Here is a 23,474-nt window from a genome sequence, read left to right on the forward strand (position 1 = left end):
TCGAACTCGAAGATCATCCCCATTCCCAACTATAGTGATAGCATGCTATGTTTATAGAATAAGTTGATATTACGTTAAGGTTTGTCAGTTTTTTTTTTTTCTTATTGAAAAACTGTGCCCATCGTTGTACCTGATTTAGGCAAATGCTGCTGGCCAATAACTTTCCCAGTCAAGCACTTAGCCTCCCTAAACAGATTCACATAGAAAAACCCTATTGTGAGTCCATTCAAGGTACTTATTTTAACTGAAGCATCTTTTCTGGCCACAAAAAATGTGTTTGGTTTTTTTTGTGTAAACCAGTAAATTAATTTGGACTCATCATTTAGTCTGGTGATCCTTCCATTGTTGCATCACTATACCTAAATACTAAATACACAGTTTAATTTACATTGTAACTTCTTCAATAAAACAAACAAAAAAAAAAACATCCAAGTACCATTCTCCTAATTGATATACAGCTGTCCTGACCTTTCCTAGCCTGTCTGTAGGGAAACATAAGCAGGAGGAGCTTCTAGTCCTCTGCTTGCTGGTAACATGTTCAAAATAAAAAAACAGCCTTTGGAATACAGAGTAAAAATAAAAAAATTATATCAATAGACTGTTTTAAATCATCATACAAATATGTATTTGAAATCATATCTTTATTAATTTTTGGCAATAACATGATGTGGGCAGATTTTAGTTTGTGAACAGCGTCAACTATTCCTTTTATACCTATTAATCTGCATGCAGGGACGCCGGACGCATGGAGTTCAATGGGGATTTTTTTTTTTGCATCACCTGATTAGAGCCAGAGTCTCTAATAGGGCGATGCAAAGGGTGGACCCGGGGCGCAGAGCAGTGCGTCCCGAGCCCACCCATTGTGTGACAATAGCGAATGAAAATTCGCTATTGTCACACCGATCCTCCTCCTGGCCAATCAGGAAGTGCGTCCGATACGCGCTTCCTGATTGGCCGCAAGCAAACCCCATGCCATTGGCCGAGCAGGAGGTGGGAGCAGAAGGACTGGAGGAGACGCGCCGCCGGGACCGAGGAGAAGCCGCCGTTCGAGGGACTGAGGAGAAGCCGATCGCCGCCGCTGCTGCTCCAGGTAAGTAAGGGGGCACGCACGCTGATCTCTGCATTAGGGGAATGTATGCTGGTCACTACATTGGGGGCATGCACGCTGATCTCTGCATTGGGGGCATGTAGGCTGGTCACTACATTGGGGGCATGTATGCTGGTCACTACATTGGGGGAATGTATGCTGGTCACTACATTGGGGGCATGTACGCTGGTCACTGCATTGGGGGCATTTATGCTGGTCAATACATTGGGGGCATTTATGCTGGTCACTGCATTGGGGGCATGTACACTGGTCACTGCATTGGGGGCATGTACGCTGGTCACTACATTGGGGGCATGTATGCTGGTCACTACATTGGGGGCATGTATGCTGGTCACTACATTGGGGGCATGTATGCTGATCACTACATTGGGGGCATGTATGCTGGTCACTACATTGGGGGCATGTACGCTGGTCACTACATTGGGGGCATGTACGCTGGTCACTACATTGGGGGCATGTACGCTGGTCACTGCATTGGGGGCATGTACGCTGGTCACTGCATTGGGGGCATGTATGCTGGTCACTGCATTGGGGGCATGTACACTGGTCACTGCATTGGGGGCATGTATGCTGGTCACTGCATTGGGGGCATGTACGCTGGTCACTGCATTGGGGGCATGTATGTCGGTCACTACATTGGGGGCATGTACGCTGGTCACTACATTGGGGCATGTACGCTGGTCACTGCATTGGGGGCATGTACGCTGGTCACTGCATTGGGGGCATGTATGTTGGTCACTGCATTGGGGGCATGTACGCTGGTCACTACATTGGGGGCATGCACGCTGGTCACTGCATTGGGGGTATGTACGCTGGTCACTGCATTGGGGTCATGTATGCTGGTCACTGCATTGGGGGTATGTACACTGGTCACTGCATTGGGGGCATGTACGCTGATCTCTGCATTGGGGGGAATGGTATGCTGGTCACTGCATTGAAGGGGGCATGTATGCTGGTCTCTGCATTGGGGGCATGTACGCTGATCTCTGCATTGAAGGGGGCATGTACGCTGGTCACTACATTGAAGGGGGCATGTACGCTGGTCACTGCATTGAAGGGGGCATGTACACTGGTCACTGCATTGAAAGGGGGCACGCTGGTCACTGTGCATTGAAAGGGGGCACGCTGGTCACTGTGCATTGAAAGGGGGCATGCTGGTCTCTCTGCATTGAAAGGGGGCACGCTGGTCTCTCTGCATTGAAAGGGGGCACGCAGGTTTCTCTGCATTGAAAGGGGGCACGCTGGTCTCTCTGCATTGAAAGGGGGCACACTATAGCTTAATTACTGAAGGCCCCTTTCACACTTTTGCGACCTCAAAGTCACGCAATTTTTTACAGTGTTTTTTGCCGCAAAACAATGCCTATTACATTTTTCTGTTTGCGCCCCCCCCCCCCCCCCCAAAAAAAAAAATTTTGAGCACCAGCCGCCACTGATGTGGGTCATAATATCTCAAAACCTCAAGAAAATAAATAAAGTGAAGACTGAAACAGATGTAAAGCATAATGTTATGGTTTTATTAATTACATAAACTGATGATTAAATTTAATAAGTTACATGCTCACCACAAGATCACTAAGTAAGTAAAGAGAATTCTTAGCAGATTTAATACTAAATAACTAAATAAGCAGATTTAATGCTAAATAAAGTAAACTGAAAACATAATGTAAAGTGCATTGGATTGGCTGAATTTTTCCAAGTGGGAAACTTACAAATTGGGAGTGAAGCTTTTTTTTTTTTTTTTACACATGTCTATCTACTATACACCGATCAACCAAAACATTATAACCACTGGCAAGTAAAGTGAATAACATTGCTTATCTCATTACAATGGCATTTGAACATAGGTGGGATATATTAGGCAGCAAGTAAACATGTTGTTCCTGAAGTTGATATTTTGAAAGTAATAAAATGGGCAAGCATAAGGATTTGAATGACTTTGAAAAGGGCCAAATTGTAATGGCTAGACGACTGGGTCAGAGCAACTTCAAAACTACAGCTCTTGTGGGGTGTTCCTTGTCAGTAGTAGTCAGGACCTACCAGAAGTGGTCAAAGGAAGGAAAACCGTTGAACCGGCAATAGGGTCGTGGGTCACCAAGGCTCATTGATGCCCGTTGGGAGCAAATGCATGCAACTGTATTATATCACTCTTATAAGACTAAAAATATGAATATGATGAAATATCAAAACTGAGTTTCTATACATATATAAAATACAAATGGTGGCAATTTTGTTACCAGTCAAGGATTTGTATTTCTGTCCACACATTTCTGAAGTTTACAAACTCTGCCTCACAATACAGTGCTATCCAACAGTATAGGAGACCTCATTTTTCTCTGTTCTCAGTTCAGCAAACCTTATAGGTCTCCTCCCCAAAATTGTAACTGGACAGTAAATGGAGTAACAGGAGACTAAGGAGCTCATCTCTCTGTCATTTTTGTCTTTTTAACAGTTTAGGTTTTATAGTGGCATTCGTATCTATGCAATACATACACATTTGCCCATGTTTTATCCATATAAAGACCCAATATTTGTTGATCTGCCAGAAATGCACTCAGCTCTTAATTTCCTACATACAACATATAGAATTTTTGTGGACAGAGTGGTGTCAGCCCTGCCCATTGTACTTTGCTAAACTACTAAACTACTCACATTATCTTCTCATTCACAGTTTATGGACTAAGGGGCTTAATAGTATTTTTGAGATTATTTAAATGATTTAAATGAATTCCTTTAACCACTTCAATACAGGGCCCTTTCACCCCCTTCCTGCCCAGGCCAATGTTTAGCTTTCAGCACTGTCACACTTTAAAATGACAATTGCACGTTAATGCTACACTGTACCCATATAGTTACATAGTAGGTGAGGTTGAATAAAGACCATAGGCCATCCAGTTCAACCTGTGTAGGTGTGTGTGGCCTCTCTCATACTCCATCATCTCTCATACCCCTGAATGTTTTTCTCCTTGAGATGTACGTCTAAGAGTCTTTTGAAAGCCACCATACTTCCCGCAGAAACCACCTCTTGTGGTAGAGAATTCCACAATCTTGTAGCCCTAACAGTAAAGAACCCCCCACGTTGCCTAAGGTTAAAACGCTTCTCCTCCAATCGCATTGTATGGCCTCGAGTCCTCATGCAATCCTTTCGACTGAATAGCTTTTTTTCTATGCTGAGATCACCATTGAGATATTTATAAATTGCTATCATTTCCCCTCTCAGGCATCTCTTCTCCAGGGTGAATAAATCAAGTGATTGCAGACGCTCTTCATAATTAAGGTCCTCCATTCTCCTAATTAGTTTAGTTGCCCTTCTCTGGATTCTCTCCAGCTCCAACACATCCCTCCTGAGGACAGGCGACCAGAACTGGACAGAATACTCCAGATGCGGTCAGACCAGAGTTTTATAAAGTGGAAGGATTATAGTCTTATCTCTGGAATGCATCCCTTTCTTTATGCATGCTTATATTCTGCTGGCTTTGGCAGCTGCTGCTTGACATTGCATGCTATTGCCTAGTCTATCCTCTACCAAGACTCCCAGATCTTTCTCCATTTTTGATTCCCCCAAAGGTTCCCCCCCTAAAGTGTATTGTGCTTTTATGTTTTTATGATTTTTTCACACAAATAGAGCTTTGTTTTGGTGGTATTTAATCACCACTGGGTTTTTTATTTCTTACAAAAAAAAAAAAAGACAGTAAATTTTGAAAACAAGTAATTTTTCTCCTTCACTGATGTGCGCTGATGAGGCGGCACTGATGGGCACTGATAGACTGCACTGATGGGCACTGATGAGGTGGCACTTATGGGCACTGATGAGGTGGCACTTATGGGCACTGATGAGGAGGTACTAATATGCCGCACTGTTGGGCACTGATAGGTGGCACTGATAGGCAGCACTGATGAGCACTGATAGGTGGCACTGATGGGCACTGAAAGGCAGCACTTATGGGCACTGAGAGGTGTCACTGATGGGCACTGATAGGCAGCACTGATGGGCGGCACTAATGGGCACTCACGGGTGGCACTGATGTGCACTGATGAGCACTGACGGGTGGCACTGATGGGCACTTACGGGCGGCACTGATGGACACTGATGGGCAGCACAGATGAGCAGGAACTGATGGGCACTGGCTGGCAGCACTATGGGCACTGATGGTGGGAACTGTGGGCACTGCTGGTGGGCACCAATTGGAATTGGTAAGCGGGACTTATGGGCAAGTTTATTTTACTTTACAGTAATCAGGGCATGAATGATCAGTGCCCTGATTACCTGTCCTAGGCTCCCCTTTGAGAAGGAGCTACTGATCGGCTCTCCTCACCACACACTCTAACAGTGTGAGGTGAAGAGAGCCGATAAACGGCACTTCTTCATTTACATGTGACACAGCCGATCACATGGGTAAAGAGCCATTTCATTGGCCCTTTACCAAAATCAGGGTTGCGCTGTGTCCTAGCAACACGGCGCGGCCACAATCGTCGCACTGCGTGCCCCCCGAAGAGAGCTGCACCGCTCACAGAAAGAGAGCTGCACCGCTCTGCCGTCATTTGATGGTGGGCGGGCGGCAAGTGGTTAAATGCTGTATTCAGACCTAGAAAGCACAAACTATGAGAAGTTCATTGTTAGGGTTTATATACATTTTAAATATCTTCTTAGTCTGTGATCACTGAAGTTACAGTGTTCCTGGGGAAAAAAACATCTGTTCTCAGCCATGAAAAAGTGTACAGATCAACTTAGCCGATATCCTCTTCATAATTTGTTTTGAGTGGGTTGCAAAAGACTGATCCAACTTCAAATTCAGGCGCACGTACACTACTTTTAAAGAGATATTTCATGATGTATTATTGAATACGGAACTGCTTTATTGTCTTTGCCTGGAATTCAGTTTTAGGTGTTGGGTAAGCTGGCAGAGGTTCAGATCTCCCAGTAACTGACTCATAACTCAAAGTGCACAAGTCAAAAGTTATAGGACGCTTGAGGATGATTCAATCCACCAGAAATTATAATATCACGTTTGGGTTGACTTTGCATTAAACAGTTTGTAAAACGTCTTTTTAAGTTTACTGTTCCCGTTTATAAGGATTATTGGGGTAAACACAAAATAGAGGGCTGTACTTGTGCATGAAACATATTGATAAATGTCTCGAAATTTAAGAAAAAAATAATATAGGCTAGCTCCAAAATAAATCAGATTAATGGCCAGAAAAAACATAATGGTTTGTGTAGCTTTAACATGGGCTTCTACACTTGGGGATCTTAAGCCTTGGGCATTTTTTTTCACATGTTTCATATGTTTAAAGAGAGAAATTACAACGGTCAATGCTGAAAAAGACAAGATAAGGAGTGACAACAAAATAGGGATGCCAGAAAAGTCATGAAAAAAGAAATGTTTGTAATACGTGGTTACAGTAGGCTTATCTTCAGTTGAAGTGTTATGGAATATAGAGGCCTTTGACGTGCTCCAAAAAGAAACAAAACTCAAAGTAAATGAACCAACAACAGTTGAAATAAAGAGCCATTTAAGGGTTCTGGGGAATACTTTCTGTAAAAAAATGTAGACTTTATGGTTTATATTCACAATTTTCAGACAGAAATGCATACAGAGCCAAGTGGAGAAGTAGGAAATGCATAAATAACTGGCCATGTCAAAAGCTAACATTAGTTTACTGGCAGTAGCAACAGAAAAGAAGTGATTTTGCAATAAGACAAGGATGTCCTCACAGATATGTGGAAATTGCCCCAAAATGTTGAATATCGTGATGCCACAAATAAGCTGGTAACTTACATTAAACTTTTTTGATTTGGCTACATCCAGAATAATCTTCGTGAGGATGAATATATTCCCTGGGGTGGAAATCAACAGAGTGAGAAGATCAACGGATGCAGTAAAAATGAAAGATTTTGATACCATCTTGTTTGAATGGTCTGTAAAGGCTTCCAGATAAGTTTAGGATAAAAATTTTCTCACTGTGTTTGTGTGCTACCAAGAGGTGGTTCTGCGGGAAGTATGGTGGCTTTCAAAGACAGTTTGTTCAATGTCATGTAATATAGTAAGACTGATATCAAAGCACATGCAAAATATATCTACCTTTCCTACTTTTTTCCATCTACATTAATTTGCAGATATTTGCCTTATTCCAAGAATGTTCCTTTCTGTTGCAAATAACGTGCTGGCAGTGTAGATTAATTTGTACATAAATCATTAGAATAAGTACCATGGAAGACTGATGTTAAAACTAGGGATGAGCTTCGGGTTCAGATTGAACACGAGTCTAACCTAAACCTAGTTGCTTGCAGTTTGGGTAAACATCGAACAAACTGGTCAAATTTTGTTCACATGTGCAAATCTCCGGGAGCTGTTTGTAACAAGACAACCAGGAGTCAGTCATTTAACAGTGGTAGCACTACTACTCCAAAAATGACAGATCCGAGTCTGGCTTCTGTTTGGAATTAACCTCCTACCGCCCGCGCTATAGCCATAAGACGGCTACAGCTACAGCGCGGGCTCTAATTTCCGGTAGCAGGCTCCCCGCTCGCTCCCGCGAGCGCACATCGGGGAAAATCTGTGTCGGCCGTGTCCCTTGGACACAGCCAATCACAGATCGTGGTGAATGGCCAATCACAGCGGCCATTTACCACGTGATCGGACCATGCAATGAGAGATGATCTCATATGTAAACATATGAGATCATCTATCATCGCCAGCTCTCCTTCCTCACACAGAGATTGCAGTGTGAGGAAGAGGAGAACCGATCAGCGGTAAGGGGACACAGAGGAATGTAATCAGGGCACTGATCACCAGTGCCCTCATTACACAAGAGGGGAAAAAAAATGCCATAACTGCCCACAGTGCCCGCCATCAGTGCCCCCCATCAGTGCCCACAATCAGTGCCCATAGTGCTGCCAGTCAGTGCCCATTAGTGCCTGCTCATCTAGGCACTGATGGGCACTGACTAGCAGCACTATGGGCACTGAGTGTGTGCACTGATGGTGCTGCCCATCAGTGCTCATCAGTGCCGCCCATCAGTGCCACCCGTCAGTGTCCATCAGTGCCACCCATCAGTGCCGCCTCTCGTGCCCATCAGTACCGCCTCTCAGTGCCCATCAGTGCCGCCCGTCAGTGCTGCCTCTCAGTGCCCAGCAGGGCCACCTCTTAGTGCCCAGCAGTGCCACCTCTCAGTGCCCAGTAGTGCCACCTATCAGTGCTCATCAGTGCCGCCTATCAGTGCTCATCAGTGCCGCCAATCAGTGCCACCTATCAGTGCTCATCAGTGCGGCATATTAGTACCTCCTCATCAGTGCCCACAAGTGCCACCTCATCAGTGCCCATAAGTGCCACCTCATCAGTGCCCATCAGTGCAGCCTATCAGTGCCCATCAGTGCCGCCTCATCAGCGCACATCAGTGAAGGAGAAAAATGCATTTATTTTCAAAATTTACTCACAGAAAATAAGAAAAACTTTTTTTTTTTCAAAATTTTCTCTTTTTTCTTTTTTTTTTTTGGTAAGAAATAAAAAACCCAGAGGTTATTAAATACCACCAAAAGAAAGCTCTATTTGTGTGAAAAAAATGATAAAAATGTCATATGGGTACAGTGTAGCATGACCGCGCAATTGTCATTCAAAGCGTGAGAGCGCTGAAAGCTAAAAATTGGCCTGGGCAGGAAGGGGGTAAAAGTGTCCAGTAGGCAAGTGGTTAAACCAGCCTGGGATCCTGGGTGATGTCACTTGCCAAAATATGGTTGAAAGCAGGGCTCTTTTTCAGGGCTCTGGCTCAGGCCATCTGTTCCCTGCTCACTACTATCTCTTGTAAACACAAAAGTCCGGCTTCAGTGTTTACAAGTAACAGCTTGTCTCCCAATGGCTCCCCCAGATCTGATATTCTGAGTGGCTCCCACTGAATGCATGGTGGGGACAGGGGAGATGCAGGTGCCCAGGATGCAGTGTAGATGCCTCACTGGATGATCTCTCCGAGTGTGAGAGAGGCGGAGCCAAATACAGTGTATGGGGAGGTATTAGAGCCGACGTGGTGCTTCAGCTTAATACAGCAACAAAAGTAAGACATGTGGAAGATAGTGGAGCTTTTAAAGTGGTGAGGAGAAGATGGGGCAGTGGAGAGGGGGTTGCATGCAGAGGTCATAGCTGAAGGGGGTGAAAATGAGATGTGGATGGAAATGCAGAGATAGGCAGCTGTGGAAGAAGGCTGAACTCTGTATTGTGTGTGTGCTCCTTAACTCTGCACTCTATATGGAGTGCACCCCTGAGCCCTGCACTATGTACGTAGTGCACTCCCGAACTCTGCACTCTGTGTAAAACCACCCTCAAACTGTGCACTCAATACGCAGAGTTGTATAAAGTACTCGAAACCCATACTTGAGTAAAAGTACAAGTGCTCGATCAAAAAGTGACTTGAGTAGAAGTGGAAGTGCTCGATCAAAAAGTGACTTGAGTAGAAGTACTAAAGTATTCAACATTTTTTGTACTTAAGTACTGCAAGTATTTTTTTTTAAATTTTGCTACTCAAGTACTGAAAGTAAAAGTACCAGTAGTTTTGAAAAAAAATTGCTACTCAAGTACTGAAAGTAAAAGTACAAGTACTGTGTTATGTAGTTATTAAAGAAAGAAGTCAAAAGTTTGAACATCATATTGTTTTTTATTATTTCAAATGCAGCTTTTATTTATACATACAGTAGCATTTATTTTCGTATGCGCTGATAATACACATGTTTTGAGCTTCATGAAACCTGCCATCTACTGTTCTGGCAGTGGTAATTTTTATAATTGTAACTAGTAACTATGCAGCACAAAAAAAAATATCGGAGTAGAAGTATTGAAATCATTGAAAAAATGTAGTGAAGTAAAAGTGGAAGTAGGAGAAAAAAATTCTACTCTAGTAAAGTCCAGATACCGCTTTTCTGTACTTAAGTACAGTAGTGAAGTAGTTCTACTTAGTTACTATACATCTCTGTCAATACGTAATACACTCCTTGTATTCAATGCCCCTTTAAGACCCTGCCACTGTTAATGAAATTTGACCACACCCGCTATTTGGTGCGGTTTGGAAGGTGTGTGTGGGGGGGGGGGGTTGGGCATTCGTGGTTGAATTCCTGTACCTGTTTTCTGAGAAAAAAAGCCCTGGTTAAAAGCAAATATATGATCTATAATGTCACAGAGGATCCCCTACTGGTTTGCCAAGGATTTGTCATTGTCCCGGAAATCACCGTGACTTGGGTTCTTGGAGGGGCCTGGGAGGGGGGGGGCTTTTCACTGACTATGTACCCAGCACTAAGGTGACCCCCCTCTTGGGGTTACAAGGCACCTTTTCTGTAAGATGGTTTTATCACTTCCTTGGGTACCTGGCTGGCCATGAATTATACCAGCTACCCTTTGCATGCAATTAGGGCTTGAAGGATTATTTCTGGGACCCCTTGGCTTACTGTGCATAGTTGTTATCCTGGATCGATGTGATATGTGCAGGGTGTGAATTCCAGTACATGTGCAACTGGACCTTATCAAAATGTCAGTAGAAAGCTGTAGCTGTAAGAAGGCGTTTTTCAGCTATATTCCCACAAAAGCTTATGTCTCAAAAACTTTGATAAATGTGGAATGGCCACGTTTTCTGGCTTTTTTTTGTAGTTTTTCAGCGTTTTTAAGCTTTTATCAGAGTTAGAGCATTTTTACAGCTGAAAAAGACCTCTTAAAACCCACTAGTTCTGGGGTTTTTTCCCCAGCCAGAGAACGCCCCTGACAAAAACTGCTGATATCAGCCTATGTGTGCATGGACACATAGGATACCATGCTGGGGAGTTTACTGGCTGTAGAAAAAAAATGTCTGACACCAAAAACAGCAGTTGGAAAAACGCCCAGTGTGCATGAGGCCTTAATGGTTAGGAATTATAAATCTGTTTTTAACCACTTACAGCCCAGGGCAATTCTGACATTCCTCTCCTACATGTATAAAACATATTTTTTTTGCTAGAAAACTTTTTAGAACCACCAAAACATTATATATTATTTTAAGCAGAGGCCCTAGAGAATAAAATGGTTGCATATTTTTATGTCACATGGTATTTGCGCAGCTTTAATGAATTTTAATGCACAAAAAACACAATATAATATTAATATGGTAAAACATAAAAAATGATGTTATGCAGAGAAAATACTGTGTCTGCCCGTGGAGGGGCCGTGGGAGTCTTGGTTGAGGATAGATTAGGCAATAGCATGCAATGTCAAGCGGCAGCTGCCAAAGCCAGCAGAATATTAGCATGCATAAAGAAAGGGATGTATTCCAGAGATAAGACTATAATCCTTCCACTTTATAAAACTCTGGTCCGACCTCATCTGGAGTATTCTGTCCAGTTCTGGTCGCCAGTCCTCAGGAGGGATGTGTTGGAGCTGGAGAGAGTCCAGAGAAGGGCAACTAAACTAATAAGGGGATTGGAGGACCTTAATTATGAAGAGCGTCTGCAATCGCTTGATTTATTCTCCCTGGAGAAGAGAAGCCTTAGGGGGGACATGATAGCAATTTATAAATATCTCAATGGGGATCTCAGCTTAGAAAAAAAGCTATTCAGTCGAAGGGATTGCATGAGGACTCGAGGGCATACAATGCGATTAGAGGAGAAGCGTTTTTAACCTCAGGCAACATGGGGGGTTCTTTACTGTTAGGGCTACAAGATTGTGGAATTCTCTACCACAAGAGGTGGTTTCTGCGGGAAATATGGTGGCTTTCAAAAGACTCTTAGACTTACATCTCAAGGATCCGAACATTCAGGGGTATGAGAGATGATTACGGCTACGCACACCTACACAGGTTGAACTGGATGGACTATTGTCTTTATTCAACCTCATCTACTATGTAACTATGTAACTGCGCTAAGCTAGGATACCTAAAAACTAACACTTTAAAAGTCTTTACAGGTTACCAGTTTAGGCTTACACAGGAGGTCTAGAATTATTAGTCTCGCTCTGACATTTGCAACGATACCTCATATGTGTGGTGCAATTGCCATATACATATGCGTGCGGGCAGTGGTGGGATTCAAAAATTTTAGTAACCAGTTCCAACTTTCAAGCATGGTATAATTTTTTTTATTTTTTTATATATCTAATGTCAGTTAGGGGTCCGATCTGTCCACCGCAATGTTGCAGTCCCGCTAAAAATCGCAAAAGTCAAAATATAACATCAAAACAGCATCACAGATATGAATATACTATATTTATTTATATACCCTCACTTTATTGCTAAAAATACTCAGAAATTCAAGACATAACTGGGTGTGGTAAGATGTCCGCATGGGTGTTCTTTCAGATTACCACTACTTGTTAAATCATTAAGTGTTTGGAAGGCATAGGGCCGTGGAACGCATTGTGCATGCGCAGTAAATGTTTTTTGGTTGCACAATCTGATGGGTAGCGGCATTCTGATAGAACACAGGCCTTATTTACACTTTAGCTGCAATCTTCACACGGGCCCGATCCAGTTTTTCTCAGCAGGGGATCTTTCCGCGGATTCCCTGCTGAGCTGAGTGGAGCACATGACTGACAGTTCCGTGTCCACTCATGCTGTCCGTTTACACCCAACTTCCCCCCGATCTGGTCAGATGGAGGGGAGCAGATGCCCATTTTCTGCCAGATCGGATAGGAGGTAGGCGGGTGTAAACGAACACAATTCTGTTTACATCTGCCGCTCTATAGAGAATGGAGGGTCCGATCAGATCTGCCTGAAAACAGACAGGAAGACCCGATCGAACCGTTCACATCAACGGGACCTGGAAAGCAATCCACATGGATTGCTTTTCAGAGCATTGGGTAATTTAGTGAACCTGGACTTATGACAGTCACTAATGCTACCCATACTGCTGACCTTTTTGTACATGGTGACAAAAGCTGACACCTATGTTACACATGTGAAAAATTACTTTCACCACCTGCTAAAAGGACAGCAATAAGGTTGGCATTACAGTGACTTATTAATATGGGGAGGACGGGGGGCACAGGCTATGGGGGAGGATGGGGGCACAGACTATGAACTCCACAACAGCTTCAGGGAAACTTATAATCTATCTCACCTCGATCTCTGCAGCAGTTTCTTTGCAGAGGTATTCCATTCCACCAACACAGGAAGCCCGAGGCTCTGTAGTGATGGACAGTGCACCCTGTGTACCCATTGGCTAGGGAGGCAGTGGGAGGTGGAGCAGCCCGTTTCCTGCTGCCTCCTCAGCCAATGGGTAGCAGAAATCGTCTTAGGTCCTTCCCCCATAACATCCCTGGAGTCACAGCCCTGCCAGCTAGTTTACTACTGTATGCTATGCAGCAGGAGGGCTGGATTAAAAAAGACCGAACCAGCAGCCTCCGGCGTCTCTACTGCTTCTGTGGAGGAGGAAGATGTGACGTCACTGGTTGCTAGACGCCAAGTGGCTCTAGCAACCACTGTTGTGTGTGGGCTCCCGCCCGCCTCCCCCAGCAGAGAGAGAGAGCAGCCACAGCCAGAGCCAGCGGAGTCGGATCGGATGCGGATGATCCATTCCAGATGGTGCAACGGGTCACTGAACAGTAAGTCTGACTACAAATCTGAGTCAGCGGTTCTGCGAACTTGTCAATTTTTAGTAACAGGTTCTCTAGAACCGGTGCGAACCGGCTGGATCCCACCACTGCGTGCGGGATCGGCGTGTGTGGGAGCACGGGCAGACGGGGGCACTTTAAAATGTTTTTGTTTTTTTTATCCATTTTATTCTCTATTTTATTACAATTTTTTTATTTTACAAACATTATTTTATTACTAATGTAACCATCTCTTGTGATACCAATAAGCAGTGACAGGTCCTCTTACTGAGTGATCTTGGGTCTATTAGACCTCAGATGTCTCCTCTGCCCTTCAAAGCTTCAGATCACACTTGGATTGGTTTGATCCAAAGCCGGCAATGGCCGGTAAACAACAGACAGAAACCAGAAGTGACTAAATCCCTCTCGGTTTCGGATGTCACACAGTGGGAGGAACAACATCTGCCACTGGATGTATCCTGGATCGCACAGGAGAGCCCGGTAAAGGCGGCGGCGGAAGGGGGGGACCCCATGGCCTCTTGCACACAGGGCATTTTTACAGCTGCTTTTACCAGCGTCAGACGTTTTTATTTGCAGCTTAAAAACGCCTCTCTATGTTACTCTATGGCCTCATGCACACTCAGGCTTTTAGGAGCTGTAAGTGGCATACGTGTTTTCAAACTGCAAAACAACTCAGGGCCAGCGCATTCTGAGGACCGGCGTTACAGCTGTAAAAATGTCTGACATTGCTAAAGGCTGCTGTATCCAGCATTAAGCCCCTTCAAGCATTTTTCTTTTTACATTTTTTTTTTTACATTTTTTTTATTCCCTATGAGAGCCCATTGATTTAAATGAAAATCGCATCCAAGTGGAATTATGATGATCCGACTTGTGGTACGACTTGTGCTCTGAAGATCTTGAAGGGGAACCCCACGCCAAAATAAAAAAACTGTGTGGGGTCCCCCCCAAGACCATATCAGACTAAAGGGTTAGGTAGGGATTTTAAGGAGGAAACCCCACGTCAAAAAAAACAAACAAAAAAAAAACAGTGTGGGGTCCCCCCCAGTATCAATACCAGACCCTTATCTGAGCATGCAGCCTGGCAGGTCAGGAAAAGGGAGGGGACAAGTGAGTGCACCCCCCCCCCACCGCACTGGACCATACCAGGCCACACACCCTCAACACATGGGGGGGTGGGTGTTTTTGGGGCGGGGGGGGGTCTGTGGGCAGGGGGCTTATCGAAATCTGGAATCCCCTTTTAACAAGGGGGCCCAAGATCCCGTCCCCTCATATGTGAATGAGTATGGTGTACATTGTACCCCTACCCATTCACCCCAAAAAAGACAGTGTAGTGTAAATAAAGACAAGAGACTGTTTTGAGAAGTCCTTTAATAAAAATCTTCCTCCGATCTTTTCCCTTAGGTCTTCTTCCTCCGATCTTCTCACCCCCCTGCCCCAAAGCACCCATTCCCCCATATTGAGGGCGTGTGGTCTGGTATAGTCCAGGAGGGGGCGCTCCCTCGTCCCCTACCCTTTCCTGACCTGCCAAGCTGCATTCTTAAATAAGGGTCTGGTATAGATTTTGGGGGGAGGGGACCCCAAGCCATTTTTTTTATTTTTTGGTGTGGGGGTTCCCCTTAAAATCCTTACCAGATCAAAAGGCCTGGTATGGTCTGCGAGGATCCCAAAACATTTTTTTTTCTTCATTTTGGCATGGGGTTTCCTTTCAAGATCCATACCAGACTCAAAGGGCCTGGTATGGAACTTGGGGGTTCTCCTTCAAGATTCTCAGAGCACAAGTGGCACCACGAGTCGGATTAGCATGATCCGACTTGGATGCGACTTCTATTCAAATCAATGAGCTGAAAGTCGGATCAAAACGGCTCTCATGGGGAACCATTGATTTTGAATAGAGGCAGAGAGACGCTGCTAAAAGCTAACACGGCTAAATGTGCTTTAGCACTAATGCAAAAAGCTACTAAAAGCGCGTTTTTACAGCTGCTTTTTCCTGGCATTGGTGGTGGCTTTACAGCTAGTTTTTTCGAATGCCCCGTGTGCATGAGGCCTAAAAGTGATAACTAGTTAGATAGAATAGATCATTTAGTTACTGAAAACTGGATCTGCAATATTGGTGTGTTAGAGCATATTCAAACCTAAAAAACAAAATCAGCCCTTAGATTTAGTGGCTGCATAGATTTCCTTTTTTGCAATCCTTTTCGGATAATCCTTCTAATAACACATTATATTTACGGTATGTAGGGAATTACAGGGCTCTGTTATTGCACTGTTTTAATAATGTGTAAGGTCAGACAATATTTATAAGTCTGGATTTTATATAAATTGTATACATAAGCCCCATCTTGACTGCTATGTGAAGGCATTGCACAACTTATAATTTAGACCCGAAGGCTCTTTAATCACTTGCCGACCATCCACCGCAGTTATACGGCGACAGGTCGCAGGTTCCCGCAAACCGCCATACCTGTACGGTGGTTTGCGGGAGCAATCCTGGGGGCCCGCGCCTACGCCCACTCGCTAGAGGGGAAGCCGAGGCATGGGGGCCGCGATTCCCGCAATCGCTCCCCGTGAAGAAAAGAACAGCGGTCTGCTGTTGTAAACACAGCAGACCGTTGTTCTCTCTCCTATCAACACAGAGCCCCTGCGTGCCTGCTATTTAGGAACACAGGTTTCTGTGTTGATATTACAAGCCCATCCCCCCACAGTTAGAAAATACTCCCTAGGCACACACCTAACCATTTGATCGCCCCTGAGTTAAGCCCTTCCCTGCCAGTGTCATTATCACAGTAACAGTGCATATTTGTAGCACTGATTATTGTAGTAATGTCACTGGTCCCCCCAAAAGTGTCAGAAATGTCAGTAAGTGGTCCAATCTGTCCGCTGCAATGTTGCAGTCCCGCTAAAAATTGCAAATCGCTGCCATTACTAGTAAAAAAATATATATTTATATATAAAAATTACATACATTTTTCCCCTAGTTTGTAGATGCGATAACTTTTCCACAAACCAATCAAAATACGCTTAATGCTAATTTTTTTTTACCAAAAATATGTAGCAGAATCCAAATTGGCCTAAAAAGGATGAAAACATTTTATTTTTATTTATTTTATTTTTATTTATTTTATTTTTTTTTGGGGAATTTTGCATTTTTTTGTTTATAGCGCTAAAAAATGTAAAAATCGCACAGGTGATCAAATACCACCAAAAGAAAGCTCTGTTTGTGGGAAAAAAGGACATCAATTTTATTTAGGAACAGCGTTGCGCAACCGCGCAATTGTCCATTAAAATAACACAGTGCTGAATCCCAAAAAATGGCCTGGTCATTAAGGGGCCAAATCCTTCCGGTTCAGAAGTGGTTAAGGAAGTAGCAAGTGTCTATGATCAGTGGCATCACCCAACTCAATACATTCACCGTTCAGGAATCCCTGACCATTTAAACAAAAAGTCAGGCATAGCATTGACATCACTGACCAAATATAGGCAATCACCCAGGAGAACCCCACACTTTGTTTACATTTAGTGGATGGGACTGGGAGATAAGGAAAAGAGAAGGCACTACGCTACTCCAGGAGAATGTAAAATCCAAAAGGACTAAGTGGATTGGTTGCTAGCCCTGGCGCGCATTCATAGTAGTAGAGGCAAAACAAATTCGGCTACATACCGGTCCAACAATATTTATTAACCACTTTACCACCGGAGGATTTTGCTGTCTTACGTCCAGGCCCCTTTTTGCGATTCGGCACTGTGTGACTTTACCTGACAATTGCGCGGTCATGCAACGCCGTACCCAAACAAAATTTACGTCCTTTTTTTCTCAGAAACAGAGCTTTCTTTTGGTGGTATTTTATCACCTGTGCGATTTTTACTTTTTGCGCTATAAACAAAAAAAAGCGTAAATTTTGAAAAAATAACAATATTTTTCACATTTTTTTTATGAAATTCCCCCCCAAAAAATGTAAAAATCTAAATTTTTTTAAATTTTTGGCCAATTTGTTTTCTGCTACCTATGTTTGGTAAAAAAAAAAATCACAATAAGCGTATTTTGATTGGTTTGCGCAAAAGTTATTGCGTTTACTAACTAAGGGAAAGATTTCTGTCATTTTTGGTGTTTTTTTTTTAACGAGTAATGGCGGCGATCTGCGATTTTTTTTGCGGGACTGCAACATTGCGGCGGACAGATCGGACCCTTGACTGACATTTTTGACACTTTTGGGGGTACCAGTGACATTACTACAGTAATCAGTGCTATACATATGCACTGTTACTGTAAAAATGACACTGGCAGGGAAGGGGTTAATTTTATTGGAGAGGGAGGGGTTAATGTATGCCTGGTGCTTACTAACGTGTGTGGTGGGAGGTGACTGAGTGACACAGGGACAGATCGCATGTTCAGCTATGCTGAACCCTGCAATCTGACCCTGTCTGTCACTTCGTTTACACAAGCGGGCGGGTCTCCAGACTCAATTCCCCGCCGATCGGGGAAGAGCGGCGGTGATCACCCTCCTCCCCTGGCCCGACTCCCACTGTGACTGAATACAGCGGGAGCGAACCGCCGGCGGCGCGCACGCCGCCCACAAGGGGAGGAGTCCAGCGACGTAGGTCTACGTCGTTGGACGGGAACGAGCCACTTTGCCGCAGTACAGTCAAAGTGACTGGTCGGCAAGTGGTTAAAACTGTACAATGACTGCCACCAAGCACAGACAATAAGCGTAGATGGACACGTTTGACTCAGACATTGTGCTTCCCCGAAACCACCAATTTCTTTTGTCTCAGGGACTGGGAGATGTCCGCCGGTGAGATTTTTTCTTTTGGTGGTTGGCAGGTGGTTTTCTTCATGATTTCAGAGGATCAGCATTATTAGAAGGCTTGATTGACAGTGGATTTACATCATAAGACTTTTTTTTTCTTAATTAAGAACTTGTTGAAATGTGTGTCTTAATGTACGTGTTTCACTTTTGTTATGTGAATGAGTAGAAGTACAATGTACCCCTTACACATACTTATTCATGTGGGGGGCAGTTTCTATCCGCCTAATTTTTAAAGGGGCTTCTAAATTTAGATAAGCCATGCCTAAATACTCCACAACCACTGAGCCACAATTTTGGGGAACAGGCCCTTGTCAATAAGGTGCTTTACCAGGGAGGTTCCGCCATGTTTCCATGTTGAGGGCACATAGCCTGGTATGGTCCGTTGGGGAGCGCACACTCACCCTCGCCTCTCCTGGTCAGCCAGACTGTATGGAATAATGGATAATGTTCTCATATATACTTTATACTTCACTTTTTTATTGTTTTTTTGGATTGTGCTTCCCATTAAAATTCATACCAGAATATAGTTGTAAGCTGGACCCCATGCCTTTTTTTTTTTTTTTTTGCATCGGGTCTCATTTGACATCTGTCTTTTAGGGGGAACCACATGATTTTATGCGGTCCCCTATAATATCCACTGTATATCATACCAGCATCTAGGAGGGTCTAGTATAGATGAATGGAGTCCCTAGCTGCTTTGTTTACAAATGGATCAAAGCAGCCAGAAGCTGTAATTTATTGGCACCTTAAGTGCCGGTTCACACTGAAGCGGCACGACTTCGGGGGCGACCTGTGAAGTCGCGTGCACCGTGACTTCGGCGCGACTTGCACGGACTTCATAAAAGGAATGTCTATGCAAGTCGCTCCAGGTCGCCCCGAAGTAGTACAGGACACTTTTTCTAAGTCGAACCATTCCTGTACTACAAAATGGACCGCAACGGAGCACGAGTTGTCAGGCTGACCAAGTCGCCTGACAAGTCGTATTAGTGTGAACCGGCACTTAGTATCTTGTTTTTGTAAATGTTAGCTTTGCTCCAGTAGATTGTATACATTGCCTTTTAGCCTAGAAAATGTTAAATACTTGTTTTTACCATTTGGGTCCCATTGACTTCAATAGGGTTCAGATTCTTTACCTAAATTTCAAATTTCAGTAAAGTTTCCCAAACCCACCTTAAACCGAATCCAGTTACATTCGACTCATCTCTAGTAAACAAGTCTGTGATCACTAATACAGTATCCCATCTTGGCAGCATTTTGCTTACAGAGGTTTAGAAGTTGTGTAGTCACTGAGTTGTAACATCCGCTGTGCACACTATTCAAATAATATCATGGAATATGAGACTCCAATATAATTATAGAAAGATGCAAATGACTGAAGAGAAGTAAAAGATATGTAGCGCAAAGCCAATAAATTGTTTGGAACCTCCTGCCCTTCTCCAGTGAGGATACACCCTATAGCTAGACCTGAGTGACCACTGACACTTCTTGAAACATTTAAAGGGGCTTTATTTAGAGCAATAAAAGCTCTGAAAAAAAAGGGTTATGGAAACAAAGTAAAATCAAACAGCTTCTGCATGAAAACTCACTAATGGCAATAAGATGGCCTATCTTTGCAGAAAAGGCTTAATTTGCAGTTAGGGCCTTTGCGGAGAGATAGACCATAATATTTCCAAGTGTGTTTTTGTGCAGTAAACTGGCCAGGGCAATGTTAACTCATTCCTGCTGGTGTTGGGGCCTATACTCTGATGGAGGGCTGACCCCTTCTTCCTGAGTATTTTTGTAAATCTGAATCCCCAGCAAACAAACAGAATAAGTGGGCAGTATCCTCCTATCACAGTCCTTGAGCCCTGATGGTTTAGCAATGGCTATCAAAAGGTCCCATCTTTTTCCTCAGCCCCCCCCCCCCCCAACCCACAGCATCTCCAAACTCAAAGGATTAGGAAACAGCCACAGTCTCTTATGAAATCAGGAACAGTCAACAGTACACTGTAGTGGCCTTGGGGAATTAACCAACACCCTTACTCTACCCCAACCTTGGCACAGTAACCACATGTCCCAGCAGCAAAGGGTTCTCTGTAGTTTTTCTCCTGTGGTTGCCTTGAGTTCATAATTAGGTAGCCAAACAGCACATTGTCCCTGCATCAGAAAGTCTCAAGTCCTCTCCTTCAGGAAAACCTCTGCACAGCGGTAGCAGCACATAGTCCTTCCCAGCTTTCTCCCCAGGCTTCCAGCAGTAGTCATCCAACATCTTAGGACAATTCACAGTAGCAGCAGTGTCAAGAGCCATCTTAGAACAGGTCACAGCAATGCATTGCTCAGTACTTACGTCTCCCTGCAGTAGACAGAAGTCCAGCAGCAGATCGGGATCTCCTTACATATAGGCTTACAGCTCTAGTTTCACCTTCAGGCACATTGCAACACTATAGTGATGGCAGCCTTTAAGTCCTACACACAGACTCCAAGTCTAAAAACAGCACTTCTCCAGCAGCACCTCCCTCTTGTGCAGGATTGATGTCAAATTGCCTTGCTCAACTATGGCCCAGGTCTGTTTTTCTTAACAATTGCCAGGCATCCCTGTTCTCATTTTGGGTACCAGCAGATGATCATACTTTATCCTGCTTCTAAAGATATACAATTTTTTTTTACCTTAATGCATTCTATGCATTACTGCCAGAGCAGCTGGTGGAACAGGCTTTGTTCCAGAAAATACCAGTAAACATTCATACTGGCTTATATGACCGAGAGCGTGTAGGTAGGTGCAGTGTGGTGCAGCGGCAGAAAATACTTAGAGTCCAGGTGCAGAGAAACACAAATATTTTGTAGTTGAATACATAACATGTCTCAGGTGTGCCGATAGCAACATTCTTGAGGAGCAGAATGGGGACTGGCCAGTGTGTACTCAAATGGGGAGGCTTCAAGATAGGATGGTGCATCCCTGCACATTCCCTACTTCTCTGGAACCTCCCCTTGATGCTAGGCACTTTCCCTGACATATGGGTGACCTATCCTTACACTAGCCACTTGCATACCAAGCCTGGGTGCTAGGGTCTTAAATAGACAGGTGCTGGGTGTTTGGGGCATCAAACTCTCTGGGGAACCCAGTAAGATATCTACCAGTTACCAGCTTTAGCATCTGAACATCAGAAAAAATGGCATGAAAACTGTGGCCCGATGCACTGTGATGTTGTAGGCTCACACCACAGCCTCCCCATGTTGGTGCAATCTATCTCGGTGACCTTGTTTAAGAGTCTGTAGCGTGCCCCACAGGGTACATTTGAACCGTTCACAAGCTCCATTGCACTGTGGGTGGTGAGGGATGGTATGTGACTTCCGGATACCACTGAAGCCACACAGCTTGGACATAATTAGTGGCTCAATGTTCGGGCCTTGAACCAAGAGTATACATTTGGGGCAGCCATATGGTTGGACCACGTGTTCCCAAAACGGTTTATCCAAGGTCGGGGCCATCTTGTCCTAGGTGGGGACTACTACTGCGAACTTGGTGAAGTAGTCAACAAAAACCAGGGCATAGCAATACCATGAGGGGGGAACTTGAGATTGTCAGGAAGTCCATGGTGACCAGTTCAAAGGCCTCCGAGGTGGTAATGGCTATGGGAGTTGTCCTTTCAGGAGGGGCTTCATGCAGGATTGACACTCCTGGCAAGTCTTCTGAACCCATTCTGCCAGTTGCAGGCAAAATAACTACCTCCTGAACCAAGGCCTCAGTTCGATGGACCCCAAAGTGCCCACTCGCAGCATGCAGCACTTGACAGATTTGAAGAATGTGCAATTGGGGTACCACAGATTGTAGTATGACCCACCTTTGCTCCAAAGCCCCCAGTTAAGCTATTTCTAAGTAGGCAAGGGTTTTGTTGCCCATGAAAACCTCTATTTCTGCCCCATTGAGGTACTCCGCACACTTCTCAGTGATGGCCCACACTAGGGCCAGCAACTCCAGTTTGAAGGAACTATAGATATGGGTATTCCTCTCAGTGGGCCTTTCCTGCTCTTGAGCCAGAACAGCTCCCAAGTTCTGTAAGCTCCCATCCGTATACATTCAGGAGGCATAGGCCAGTATAGGTGTAAATGTCAGTTTCTGTTTGAGAGCTTTAAAGACCTGTTGTTGGGGTTCTTGCTATTGGGACTGGATGGATGGTGATGGTTCTTTCCTTTCTTTTGGGTGGTAAGGTCACCCTCAGGAAAAGAGTGCAACTCGGTGAAGTCTTTGGGGGTGCCAATCCTGTACGGCCTGACTTTGGCTGGGTCTGGAGAGACCCCCCAGCCTCCAGGATATGCCCCAAGTATGGGATCTTCTGTCGCATTAAGCGGCACTGTCCCTATTCTAGCCATACGTGAAATACGTGCCAAGCCCAAGAGCCAGGGTCTTAAATAGACTCTGCCTGATCCAAGATGGCCACCAGAGTCACATGGGGTGCCAGCATCCAATCGGCAAGCTGCCCCCTGTGACCCAGGAAACCATAGATGAACCAGGGTCCTCTGCAATGCTGCTGGGGTTGAACTCCACGTGCAGTGGAGAAAGTAGACTGCATCTGCCTACACTTCACTCCTAGTTCTTTGTTGGAATGCCTTGATTGTGGACTGGGTCACAGACCACTTGAAGCCAGCACCAATCGGCCGGGGGAGCAATGGGTAAGGTGCCTTGAGTGGAGTAGCATAGTTTGTCTGCTACCTACATAGTATGGAGAGATAAAGGCGTTTTAGAAAGATCCTTTTTTTGTACAGAGAGGGATGACAAAACTTAAAGATAACACTAATTGTAAGGTTTTATATTTGTAGTACCTAAAAAAATCAACAGGATAGTAGAAAGCATTCAATATAATTTAAAAAAAAAAAAGTAAATTTGAATCATCAGTGACATAAACTTAGTGTCCCTGAAGTTCCACAAAGTGTCAGAAAGGATTTTTTATTAAAATTTGCCATAATGTTTGTAATATCTGTGTAATAGTTTCCTTGATGCCTTTCACGGGTTAATACAACAAATCCTAA

General features: G+C 44.2%; 1 pseudogene across 1 annotated transcript in view; it reads right to left on the reverse strand.

The window, feature by feature from the left end:
* LOC309569834 overlaps positions 1–22,146 on the reverse strand; it is a 57,895-nt pseudogene extending 35,749 nt beyond the window's left edge. Inside the window, exon 1 of the transcript in view lies at positions 22,006–22,146. The product of the transcript in view is annotated as an uncharacterized misc_RNA (transcript). The remainder of the gene's footprint in view (positions 1–22,005) is intronic.
* Positions 22,147–23,474: the final 1,328 nt, after the last annotated feature.

This window comes from Pelophylax lessonae, assembly GCF_965119305.1.
Source record: "Pelophylax lessonae genome assembly, chromosome: 13".
Taxonomy (NCBI): domain Eukaryota; kingdom Metazoa; phylum Chordata; class Amphibia; order Anura; family Ranidae; genus Pelophylax; species Pelophylax lessonae.